This window comes from Ochotona curzoniae, unplaced genomic scaffold, assembly GCF_017591425.1.
Source record: "Ochotona curzoniae isolate NIBS_2020 unplaced genomic scaffold, NIBS_Ocur_1.0 contig_2692, whole genome shotgun sequence".
Taxonomy (NCBI): Eukaryota; Metazoa; Chordata; class Mammalia; order Lagomorpha; family Ochotonidae; genus Ochotona; species Ochotona curzoniae.
The window spans coordinates 19,998,231-20,011,060 of NW_024465556.1; positions in this window are offsets into that span (position 1 = coordinate 19,998,231).

A 12,830-nucleotide genomic window follows, 5' to 3' on the forward strand; every position below is an offset into this window, starting at 1 on the left:
GTACTAGTACTGCAGAAACTGCAGGGAGTGAGAGAAGCACCTTTTGCCTCTGCTGCTGACACTATTTGTTCTACAATGGAAGGTGATGCAGGGAGTTAAACTATAACACTCAGCTGGAATTAAAGCCACAATAGCCTCCCACATCACAAATTACTAAGTAATCCAACAAAGCCACTTAGTAGAGGTGATGGACAGAGGCAATTCAGCAAATGTACAGATATTATGGGGACATAAGAAGTATGTAAAGCAAGGCTATCTCATGCCCCCATGCAGTTCAATAACTTCAGAGGGGTTACAATGAAAGGAAATGTGATGATATGTCTGTTAACGAATTCAAAAGGATTATAAAGATGCTTAAAGAGAGGACAGAACACCGAGAGTTGTATGACACTAGAAAAAGAATACATGATATGTATGAGAAATTCAGAAAAGAACTAGACAGCTTCAAAGAACAAGGCTGGAAATGAAGAACTCAGTCAGTCAAATAAAAACATAATTGGAAGGTTCAAGAGCAAACTAGATCCAGCAAACAGAAGATCTGAACTAAAGACAGATCTTTTGAAATTCCATAGTCAGACCAAAACCACAGAAACATTTTTTTAAAAAATAGACACATCCTTCATGAAGCTAAGACCCTTATGGTGCCATTACATGAACAATATTCAAATTTGGGGAATTCGTGAAGGACATGCAAAGAGTAAAAGCATTAAAAAACCCCGTTCATGTAATAAAAGTGTAAAATATCTCCAATCTGGAGAACCATACAAACATTCAAAGGTAGGAATCTAATTAGATTCTAAAAGGAAATGATCATAAAAGATTTTCACTGCAATACATACAATCAGATTCTCAACAGTCAACACAAAGAAAATTCCACAACTTTAAGGCACAAGTTCCTAATCACCTTTAAGGGAGCCCCATTAGATCAACAGCAAGTTTTTAAGAAATGTTATAGGCCTTTCATAAATGGAAGGATATTTCAAGCTTTCAAAGAAAAAAATGTAACATTTTAGTGACCAATGCTGTGCTTCATAAACTAAGAAATAAATACTTCCCAAGTCAAGTCAAAATCCAGGGAGCCCATCATCATGAGACTGGCTTTACAAAGGATGCTTAAGAGAATTGTACACACAGAAGCAAGTGACATAACTACAGCCATGAAAACATGTTGACATACAAAACATGGTAAAGCAGCAAATGCATAAAGAAATGTAAAAACAAAAAAAAAAATCAAACTCTAGGCAAACACGGACCAAAAAAGGTTAACAGTAAAAGAATAAGGAAAGCACAAAGAATATTTGAAACAAATACCAGATTTCTTTAAAAATGTGTCCTTCCTTATCAATTTTAAATTTAAACTGTCACTTTAATTTTTAACTCATTCTTTATCAATAGTAACCGTGAATGTAAATATACCAATTTTCTTTGTGATGATGTTTACATAGTTGATCATGATGGGAAGGGTCAAGGATAAAGAGAAAGTAAGTGAGACCATTGTTTCTAACTTTTCTTTGTCTTCTTCCTGTGTCTGGGAGTAGGGAGGGAAGGGGGCAAGCTGTACCCACCTCCCAACCACCTCAGTACCTGGGGATAGGGAAGAGCCACCCAATGACATCCCAGGGCCCCTGATGAGGAGCATGCTCCTAGGGGTTCTGCTCAAGGGGTTTTGATAATTTTGAAAAGCTGCTGATCCTCCAATTCAAGTATGAATAAATTCTTCCAAGGTCCACTGTCGGACATAATCCATCTTAGAGTTTTCATTCACCCATATAATCGCAATGCTTTGCTTGGGAAGTTAACCAATTTTCTTTGTCTTTTTTGCTATGGTACCAGATGTCCTCTACAGACTCCAAATGGACTGCCCTCTCCTCCACGTGCATCTGGTATGCCATTCACTGCTCCATCTAAGCCAGAGGAGACCGAGTTCTGACACGTGCATTTTACACTCAGGCCACAGATCCTGCAACACTTCCCATGGTTGGAGTTCTAAGTCCAGTGGTTCAGTTGGGGGATCTCCAAACAAACCTCATCTGAAGTGATCGCAGACCCGATTTTGGTGTGTGCTTGCCAGTACGGGGTCTAACTCTGTACATCACCCATATAAGCCTATGCATACACTGGTAGGTGCAATTGCTGAGTCAGTTCTGTTTCTGTCCCTGTCTCTTACATAAACCATAAACCAATGGATGCTGAGGCCCAGCCTAACCCTGCCCCACACACACTCTACCCTCAAGTCCACGAGCAGGAACATCAGCACCCGATAACCCCCAGCAGGCTCGTCCCCAACTCTGGTTCCTGTTGCCAGTATTTGCAGTAAACTGGCCCAGTCTTTCACATATCCCATTCAGCTCTTGTACAATATTGTATGCCACTGACATGCAATACCAATGGATGTTGAAGACTAGATCAACCCAACTAACTCCACTGTTCAGCCCATACTCATGCTGATGGTTACCACTGCCTGTATAGCCAGGCCCACTGCCAGCCTGGCTTTCATATTCACAATTGGCAACTGCAGCCCATCAGAGAGGTGCCCACAGTTTCCCTACTGGGCCCACTCCTAGTCCTGGTCTTGTATCCTCCAGGTGGTTCTGCAATCTAGCCTAATTTGCCACCAGTCCTAGCACTTGCCAGCCTAATTTGCCACCAGTCCTAGCACTTGCCAGCTGATGCTATGGCAAAGTTTATCCAATTTACACTTACTCTGGCTCTTGCATGCACCAGTGGGTACAGCTGGTTAGCCCAGCCTGGATTTCCCCTAACCCTGCTCACATGCAAGCTAACAGATGTTATATCCCTGTCCAGCCTGGTCTGCCCCTGGTCCCAGGACTCATGTTCACCAGTGGGAGCAGTGGCCCAGGAGGAGAGCACCCCACAGCCCTCCTACTAAGTTCGCTGCCTCACGCATCTCATGTGTGCTGGTGGGTGCTGTGACCTAATGTGGCATGGCCTACCTCACCTCAGCATTTGCTGGAGGGTGATATAGCCTGACCTGTCCGCCCTGGCCTGGTGTGTCCCTCATTCCTGCTCATGCTGGTGGGTGCTGAATTCTAGCACAGCCAAGCCAACTCCAAATAGAAGAAATAAAAAAAGACAACAAATACATGAATCAGTATTCAATATGATTGGTCATCAAGGAAATGCAAGCCAATTAATGACGAATCATCTCACTCCAGTTAGAATGACCAACACCAAGAAGTAAACAAACAAACAAACAGTGAATGACAGATATACTGCTCTGGCAATAAGACAACTTCGGGAATAGCAAATTAAACATAATCATTATTGAGAAAAATATGAAAGCTTCTCACAAAACCAAGACACATGTGGCCCAGTTATTCCACTTCTGGTTAGACAGCCAAGAAGAAAAGTAATCAGCATGAACAAGTGCTGTTTACATCTCCCGTTCACAAGGTCCACATCAACCTACATGTCGAGAAACAAGTAAATCAAGAAAAACTGGCCCCAGTACTCAGCGGACTGCTAGTCACCCATAGAAAGAGATTCTGACATCTGCAGCAAAATGGACAACTGAACATCACTTTATTATGTGAAATAAGCCAGACACTGCATGCTGTCACATGTAAATGTTTAAAAACATCCATCTGAACTCAGAATAATTATCACTAGCGGCTGGGAAAAGTGGAGGGATGTTGGGGTACGTGGGATCGGGGACAGTGACTTTCTAAGAGGTCTCGAAACACAGAGATGTATTGGATTGGCTTTAGTGTTCCACAGCTGAATACAGCACCTGCAGCTCGCAACTGTGTATAGTATAATATGAAAAGAACTGCAGCAAAGGATCTTTTAGGATGAATACATAAAAGAAACAGAAATGCTAATTACTTGATTTAGTCACATATTACATATGTATGCTAAGGAATTGCACTGTATATCATAAAAGTATTTATGTAGCATTCCTTAATTTAGAGTTTTAGAAGTAGGTGTTTTGGGTCTGACACGGTAGTCTAGCGGCTAGTCCTTGCCTTCACATAGTGCGATCCCACATGTGTGCCAGTTCTAATCCCGGCGACCCAGTACCCTTCCAGCTCCCTGCTTGTGGCACGGGAAAGCAGTCAAGGACAGCTCGAAGCCTTGGGACCCAGCACCCATGTGGGAGACCTGCAGGATCTTCTTGGTTCCTGGCTTTGGATCAGCTCAGCTCTGGCCATTGTGGCCACTTGGGGGAGTGAATCATAGGAAAGATCTTCCTCTTGGTCTCTGCTACCAATAGGACTGATAAGAATTATAATTTTAAATCCAATCACTTTTGAATGAGTCTTTAATGTATCTCGTCTACTGTAATAACAACTTGACTCGTGCTTACATTTTGAACTTATGCTTTCCCATAATACTTAGAGAATGTTATTATTACTGAATTACAATTACACAGTAATCCGCAACAGTTACAAGGTAATTGTGCATTGTAATCTTGAGCATAATAAAGTGTATTTTTAAGAGAGTTTGACTTGAATTCAATATTACATGCTACAGAATTTGCTAATCTCACTTCTGATATATGTTTGATTTTGCATCTTTGTATTTCAATTCTTATGAGTCATTTAAACGTCTAATAGCTAGAATACAGGCTTACATTTTATTTATTTTCCTCCTCCAGTATTTGTCAATTATTAAAATTTTCAATCACCCAGGTTGAGAGACTTTTACGGTGAATATCCATGGATTTTGCATCTAATTCCAACTGGAAACTGTATTTTTTATAGGAAGAGTTACTTCATTTGAAAATATTGGTATGTTTGCTTTTACTGATGACACATCTTAGTGTCACTTAATAATTCAATAGGTGCCTTTTTAATTTTGCGATTCCCATGAAATTAAACCACGTATTATTCTCCCTAAGCATATTCCCCTATTGATAACCATGTTCTATACATCTTACTGTGTCTTTTTAAAAGAAATTCTTGTAGTTTCTGTGAGGGTCAATTTTAGGTGTTAACATAGTCTGGCTGTCCCACAGTGCTGTTTAGCTAACCTAGGCTTTGCTCTGAAGGTATTGAGTAGATACGATGAATATTTACAGCCTGTTGACTTTATCTTAAGATTATCCTTGATAACCGGGGTATATCTGACTCCATCCATTGAAAGCTCTTAAACAGCAAGGAACTCAAGGTTTTGGTGGCAAAGAAGAAATTATACCTATGGATTATAGTGTCAGCACCTGTCCAACAGTTTTTTCTGTCCTGTGGATTGTGAACTTCTCTACTTGGTCCTAAAATCACATAAATCAATTCTCTGCAAGGAGTCAACTCATGCATCCAACCACTGGTTCTGTTTCTCTGGTGGAAACCTGACTACTGCTGTTCTAAGAGAGGTGACAAATTACTCAGCTTATTTCTTCCCTTTCATCTTCCTTGTGTGCTGACTCTGTTCAAGTATGTATTCTTAAGTGTGTGTGTGTGTGTGTGTGCGTGTACTGAGGAAGAAAGCTTTATGTACTGTCTCCATCAAAAGCCATGGTAAAATCTAACTGCCATCCTCCCAAGGTGGTGGGGTCTTGCAGACGCATTGAGTCATGGTCCTCATAGAGGGATTTGTATAGATCCTGGGAGAGCGTTTACTTTCAGAGTGGATTCCTGCAAAGTGCCCGGACTCCTTTGAACAACTCCTCCCTTTTCTGATCCAGCCTGGTTTGGTTTTTTGTTTGTTTGTTTTCTTTTTTGCCTTTTTTGTCATGCTAAAGATGCAGCATGAAACTCTTTACATATGTGCCTGCCTAATTTGTACAATTACCTCCAAAACATGACATTTTGGGGGCAAAAAGGGGTTAAAATGGGACACTTAAAATGTCATTGTGACTAGCAAAGCAACATTGTACTAACAAAAATATTTATAGAATCTAGGAAATGAAATCTTTAGTGAATAGAGGAATCAACAATGAGCATAGCATTAAACTAGAGATAGTTTGAATGGGGGAATGTGTAAATGAGTACTTCGGTTGACTTTTGGAAATAGAATCTAACTGCCCAGTGATGGGAGGAGGGGATCATGCGCACTGGGCCCTTTAAGAGATGACAGATGCACAACAGGAGTCAGAGGGGGAAAATACGGAGTAACTAAGCGATAGAGAGAGTCCTTTCTTCCCCTGTGGCTGCTAGATTCGCCTGCTACTTCTTAGAGGCTTCAAGTTTTAGCATACTTAAAAATATCATGCACGAATCACTGTAATCCAGGATCTCGCTACCAATCTCAGATGGAATATCCCATATAATAGATGTACAATGCATAGGCAGTACTAGAAGTTTAGGTTTGGTCTCCAACTGTTAGAAAAGCAGCAACAAGCACGCATGTCTGCCCCTATCTTTTCCCCTTCATTGCTTAGTGCTTGCATTTACAATTGAAGTATGCATTTTCGTTCAGTACTGTCACCAGTAATCAATTTTATGTCTATTCCTAATTTTATGTCTCAATCTTTATTGTGGATTTAGTGCTTAGAATTAGTACTGGAGGAGTCAGAATGTGTAATAGGAAGTTAGCAAAGGCTCCTATGGGATAAAGAACCCAGTGTTTGTATAAAACCTGACATCAACTGGTTAGACAGAAAGCATTACCCTAAGAAAATGAAAAGACTGATAATTAGGGAACATAATGTCCCCCATACCCATAAGTAACCAAAGGAGAATCTAGGCTCTGGCACCCTACCAGAACACACTATAAGAAGCATGTCTCATGTACTTAGCAACTGATCAGGTAGGCATAACCTGCCTTAAATGTTCAGGTCAGTGACATTTGTCAACTGTTACATCTCCCAAGTGGTTAACATAGTAATGTTTTAATTGGTCAGGAACCATGACTGTTACTAAGAGACAAAGTAGACCCCTGACAAACAAAAATCAATTGATACATACTCCCTAAATAAGCTCACTATCCTCTACTTTGATGAATTCGTCACTTGGGAACCCCCACACTGCCCCCGGCAAGCAAGAATCCGTGTTTCAACATAAAATACTTTTACTTGCTTTGCCCATCACAGATAATAGCAATGTCAGACTAAAGGTACTTGTCTTTGGCTCCTTTTGAAAAGTCTGTATTCTTGTTTTCTTCTCACTATGTCTATCACCGGCTGGGTATGTTCCCCTCCAACTCATATAGCAGCATTTGAGGTCACAGTGAAGTAATGACATTTAAGTGACACAATCAGAATTCTACTCCTATTGTAAATGTAAGGCTTTTAAAACAAGAGAGCTAGGCTAGCATTGTGGCACAGGTTATGCTGCCACTTGCATCTCTAATGAATGCCAGTAGGAGTTCCAGCTGCTCCACTCCCCATTTCTGTCACCTGTTATTGCTCCTGTGAAAGCAATGGAAGATGGTCCAAATGCTGGAGCACATGCATCCATGTGGGAGACCAAGAAGAAGCTCCTGGCTTCCAATCTGCCCAGCTCTGTCCATTACAGTCATTAGGTGAGTAAACCAGTGGAAGGTAGATCCTGCCCCTACCACCCCTACCTAGTCTTCTAACTCTGCCTATCAAGTAAATAAATGCATCTTTTAAAAAACAAGACAATTCGGTGACCTGAGTTCCTTCACTCTCTCTATAATGTGAGGATGTACTAAGAAGGCCGTCATCTACAAGACAGAAGACAAATCTGCAAAGCACCTATTGTTGGGCTTCACAAGCCCAGAACTAAGAGAAACCAAATTAAAGGACACCATCTATGGTATTTTGTCCTAACAACATGAGCTGAGAAAGACAGTACCTCTCCTTACAGGACTAAGAATCTATCAACATGAGGAACACTGCCTGCATGCTTGAAAACAAGTACTCCTAAGTCAACTACAAAGACCCTGGTGTTGGCCAAATGACCCTGGTGTCGGCAATGCAAAGCGCTCTGAATTCAATCCTAGAATTCTGCCTTCAAAAGGACTAATCAACCTCCCATTTCCAAGAGAAGTAACAGCACCTCACAAGCTAGTGGACATGTTTAAGTTCTGAAACAAAGAAAAAAAATCCACAACTGCCACATCATAGTTTTATACCCAGCTAAAAATATGCTTTAAAAATGAACACAAAAATTCCATTTCCAGACACAGTGAAAGAACAAGTATACAAAATAAATACTAATGCTCACTCCAGGGGTGGATGCTTGGCACTGTGGTTTAAGGCTCCATTTGAAATTCTGACATCGCATATTCCAGTGTCTGGTTCCAGTCCCATTTTCTTTGCTATTCAACCAGTTTCCTACTAATGTGCATACTTGGAGGCAGCAGGTGATGGCTTAAGCACTCAAGGCATGTCCCTGGGACAGATTTCCAGATGGAGATTCCAGGCTCATTGCTTCAGCCTGCCCCAGCTCTTGAGTTTTGCAGGCGTCTGGGGAATGAACCAGTAAATACAAGATGTCCAGCTACCTTTAGAAGTTAAATGAAAATAAATGTACAAATTTTAAGTGGTCTGGCAGAAGCAAAAGTATCCCAGACAGAAGCAATTGAGTATAGGTAGGAAAAAAAGAACACAATGAGATGATAAGTAGATGGATAACCTTAAGGTTCTATTGATTTATAGTATATTCATCAATTCATTAATGAACAGCAAGATTTTGTGTGGTTTTTTGTTCACATTTTCTTTTTAAAAAAGATTTATTTATTTTTTGTTGGAAAGTCAAATTTACATAGAGAAGGACAGACAGAGAGAAAGATCTTCCATCCACTGATTCACTCCCTAAGTGGTCACAAGGACCAGAGCTGAGCTGAGCTGAAGCCAGGATCCCGGAGCTTCCTCTGGGTCTCCCATGTGGCAGCAGGGTCCCAATGCCTTGGGCTGTCCTTGACTGCTTTCCCAGGCACAAGCAGGAAGTTGGAATGGAAGCTGAGCAGCCAGGATGCAAACTGGCACCCGTGTGGGATCCCAGCACAAGCAAAGGTAGGCGTTTAGACTCTATGCTACCATGCTGGGTCCATATGTTTTTTTTATTTTTTAATGTGAAACTGTTGGAAAAACAAACACTAAGAAAATTGGCATAATATTAGGCTAAAAGCGAAGCAATTACTATAAATAATCTCCTGATGATACACAAATGCTTTATTTCTGGAAACTTAGATGATCTATGAACAAAAATTATTTCAAAATATATAATCCTATAATTGGCTAAAGAGAAATAAATGAATTCTTAAGAAAAATGGAAACTTTTAGCATCTCTTAATAATTTACCAAACAAGAGCACGATCTAGATTCAAGGAACTTCAAGGCCTCCCTTGCTTCGCAGCCTTTGCTTTAGGCATGCTCAGTTTGCTGCTTTTGGGACCCAGGAGGTCTTACTACCCATACGGTCCCATGCAACCTTCCTAGGAAATTAGAGCTCAGAAGTAGCTGCTCCCCTCGATGAGGCACCCACTGGTCAGTCCGTCCGATGGACTTGAACGTCTACCTCCACTTCTGACATGCTAGCGCACCACATGAATCACAGTTCATTTTAAATGCCTCATCCTTGGCACAGCTGATACTTCGGGTGAGATAATTTTTTTATTGTACAGGTGCACCTTGTGCAGTATGAGCTGTCGAGCGGCATCCTTGACCATTGGCCATGCGATGCCAGCAGCAGCTCCTCTCTTGCACTTCTGACAACCACAGGCATCTGCAAATATTGCCAAATGTCCTCTGAGTGGAGAAGGGGGAGATTCTCAACTTTTGGCATATTTTCTTAAAGTGGCTTAATGAATAATAAATGGTTTCTAAAAGCTCCCACACAGTGTGCAATAAGGAATTCAATTACATGTGATCCACAAGGCAAAGAAACAATCACAATGGAGATTACAAAATATTTAAATGGAATTGTTAGAAAATAAAGGCAGCCAAAACTGATGCAATGGAGCCTAAGCTCTTCATTGAAGAAAACACACCGAAGTTGATACTTGTATTAAACAGAAGGATAAATTGTCATGCACACCAGGGTTAAGATATGACCCAGTGATTCATAAACCCTGTCACACAAAAGTGACCATAAAGTTAAATGAAACAAAATTATGATGTACCTATCATTCTAGAATTCTACCAAAGCTATCACTCTAGAATTCTGCCAAGGCCACTGTGCTAAACTGCTGAGCTGAGGGCAAGAACAAGGGGAGTTTTAGAGTATTCAGGCCTGGGTCCAGGACTACTCCCATTACTCTAACTCCCCAACAGCCAGTGTGGAGAATTCAGCTAGGGTGGCGACAGCCAGAGTGATCCAAATCTTCTCTACAAAGCTGAAGAGGCCCACTCTATGGAAACAAATAGGTAATGCCCGTGTTCAATGAATATGACTTGTAAGACAAGAAAATGAGAAGGCCAGTGGCTCCACTACTCATACTCCAAGACTGTGACCCTCCCTGATACAAGAATATACCAGGCTGGTTCCACTCATATTCACAGCAGACAGAGAACTTGCAAGCTATTCCCAGAGCCCTGGCTTACCCACTGACTGTGTAAGTACTACCCTAAGAAGGGGCCTGCAGGCAATAATACCCATGGCAACTGAAAATACCCTGGGTTGTAAATGCCTTGTGTTTAGGATATATAAATAGATACGATGGCTTAATCAGATGGTGTGATTAAAATATGAGTACATGTAAATATTTTAGAGTATCTATAAAATGATTTAGTAAATAAAAATATTAACACAATTAATAGTGAAATAGAAGTTAAAATCATTATATCAGTACATATACATTGGGATGGTTATTGTTAAAAAAAAAAGACAGCCTCAAGCATTGGTAAAAATATGAGGTAAGTTCAATACTGTGCAATGATAAAAAGAATAGAAAATGTAAAGTTTTCTGTATGACCCAGTATTACTTTAAAACATCTTTAACTTTATGTATCAAGAATAATCTCAACACAAAAACACAACAAAGACATTATGAGAACAGAAAACTGTAGAATGGTCTCTTCGTTTAAATTATGACAATTCTAAACAAAGACAAACAAAGGAGATTAGAGATATTTAAAAAACATAATCTACATAAATAAGTTGGGTATATGCAACGAATGCAAATTTGGATGCACATTCACAACATCAATTCAGTTAGTGAAGGGGAAATGCATTAGTACAATGGGAAACAGCAACAAAATGTAAGCGCCAACAATAAACTTTGAGGTTGGATGTTGCAAACCTCCTCACAAGTTCAGGAGCAAGACATAGGTTATAGATCACAGTCAACACTATCCTCATTAGCCATGTAGGAATTTTTGTACCCAACTTAGTAACACAGGTTAATGGAAAGAGAAGTTTGGGAAGGTGGGGCCTGCATGGTGGCATAATAGGCTAACCCTCAACCTGCAGTGCTGGCCTCTCATACAGGCACCAGTTCAAGTCCTGGCTGATCCAGTTCCAATCCAGCTCCCAGTTTATGACCTGGGAAGGTAGTGCATGATAGCCACAGCCCTTGGGACCCTGCATCCATATTGGAAACCTGGAAGCAGCTCTGGGCTCCTGGCTTTGGATCAGCTCAGCTCCGGCTATTGTGGCCATTTGGAGAGTCAATCAGTGGATGGAAGACCTCTCTGTCTCTCCATCTCCCTCTGTAAAATTTGTCTTTCAAGTAAAAATAATGAATCTTAAAAGAAAAACAAATGTGGGAATTCAAGGAAAAATGTGTCATATGCTGATGACAATGATCATTTTATAGATGTTTTAAAGTCCATAAAGCCGTTAATATCAGTAAATCTAGAAATCGTGCAAGATACATGCTTGACATTAAGAAAGCAACTAACTACCAGCAATAAACAAATGTGAAAAATTGAAGTGCCATATCTAAACAGTGTGAAAAAAAACATCAAATTCTAGGAAATGAGGCTGATAAGTTCTAAACAAGCTCTCATGCTGGAAAGTACAATGTAATACTTTAGAGAAATCAAATATTAAAGGAGTGAAATAAGGTAGTCATATGTTGAAGGACATATTGTAAAATGTTGGTTTTCTTCAAATTTATAAATTTTATAGTCTGCATATGCAGGATCCAGTTGCATGTTACACACAGCAAACTCACTGTATAATATCACGCCCAATGAATAACTATAAATACGTATGAAGAGGAATGGGAATGACAAATACCTGAGTGAATACAGCAGTGGGATTTTTCTATTGAATTTTTAAAACTGTATTTGTCCATTGAAGTAAAATTAAAACCTTCCCAAGTGATTTTTCTATGTATACTGTTATAATATCTGAAACTACTCCAACCCTAACAGGAAAAGGTACATATTTTACCTCCCACATGACATGGTAAACTATTGGATCTCAGGTAGATTCTTTTCTGTAAAAACAGTCAAAATGTTTATTCTTAGGTCTTAGCTCCTTTACTAATAATTTTTCTTTTTAAATTTTTTTTCTATTTTATTTTTAATTTTCATCTACAATTCCCTAGGTTCTGGGATTTCTCTTTCCCCCTTCCCCAACTGATTTCCCCTATATTATTACAATAGTATAAGTCCTGCATAAGTAGTCATAACTGCATCATTTTGCTATTTGGGTGTATCCTGACATTGCAGATATGGACAATGACAGACAGTCCAACATCCTATTTCCAATATAAAGCCAACGGTTTCATTGGGATCCCATCTTTGATTTGGAAGTAGAGATGCATACTGCATTGTATCTTCACATCTGGACATGATAGTCTCTATTACACAGTTACTAAACATTCCCTTAAATGAAAAGCCATAAAAAAAAATCAACAACAGGAATACATTTTAAAAAAATTACATGGGCCCGGAGCGGTGGCGCAAGTGGTTAAGTCCTCGCCTAGCACGCCCGGGATCCCATATGGGCGCCGGTTCTAATCCCGGCAGCCCCGCTTCCCTTCCAGCTCCCTGCCTGTGGCCTGGGAAAGCA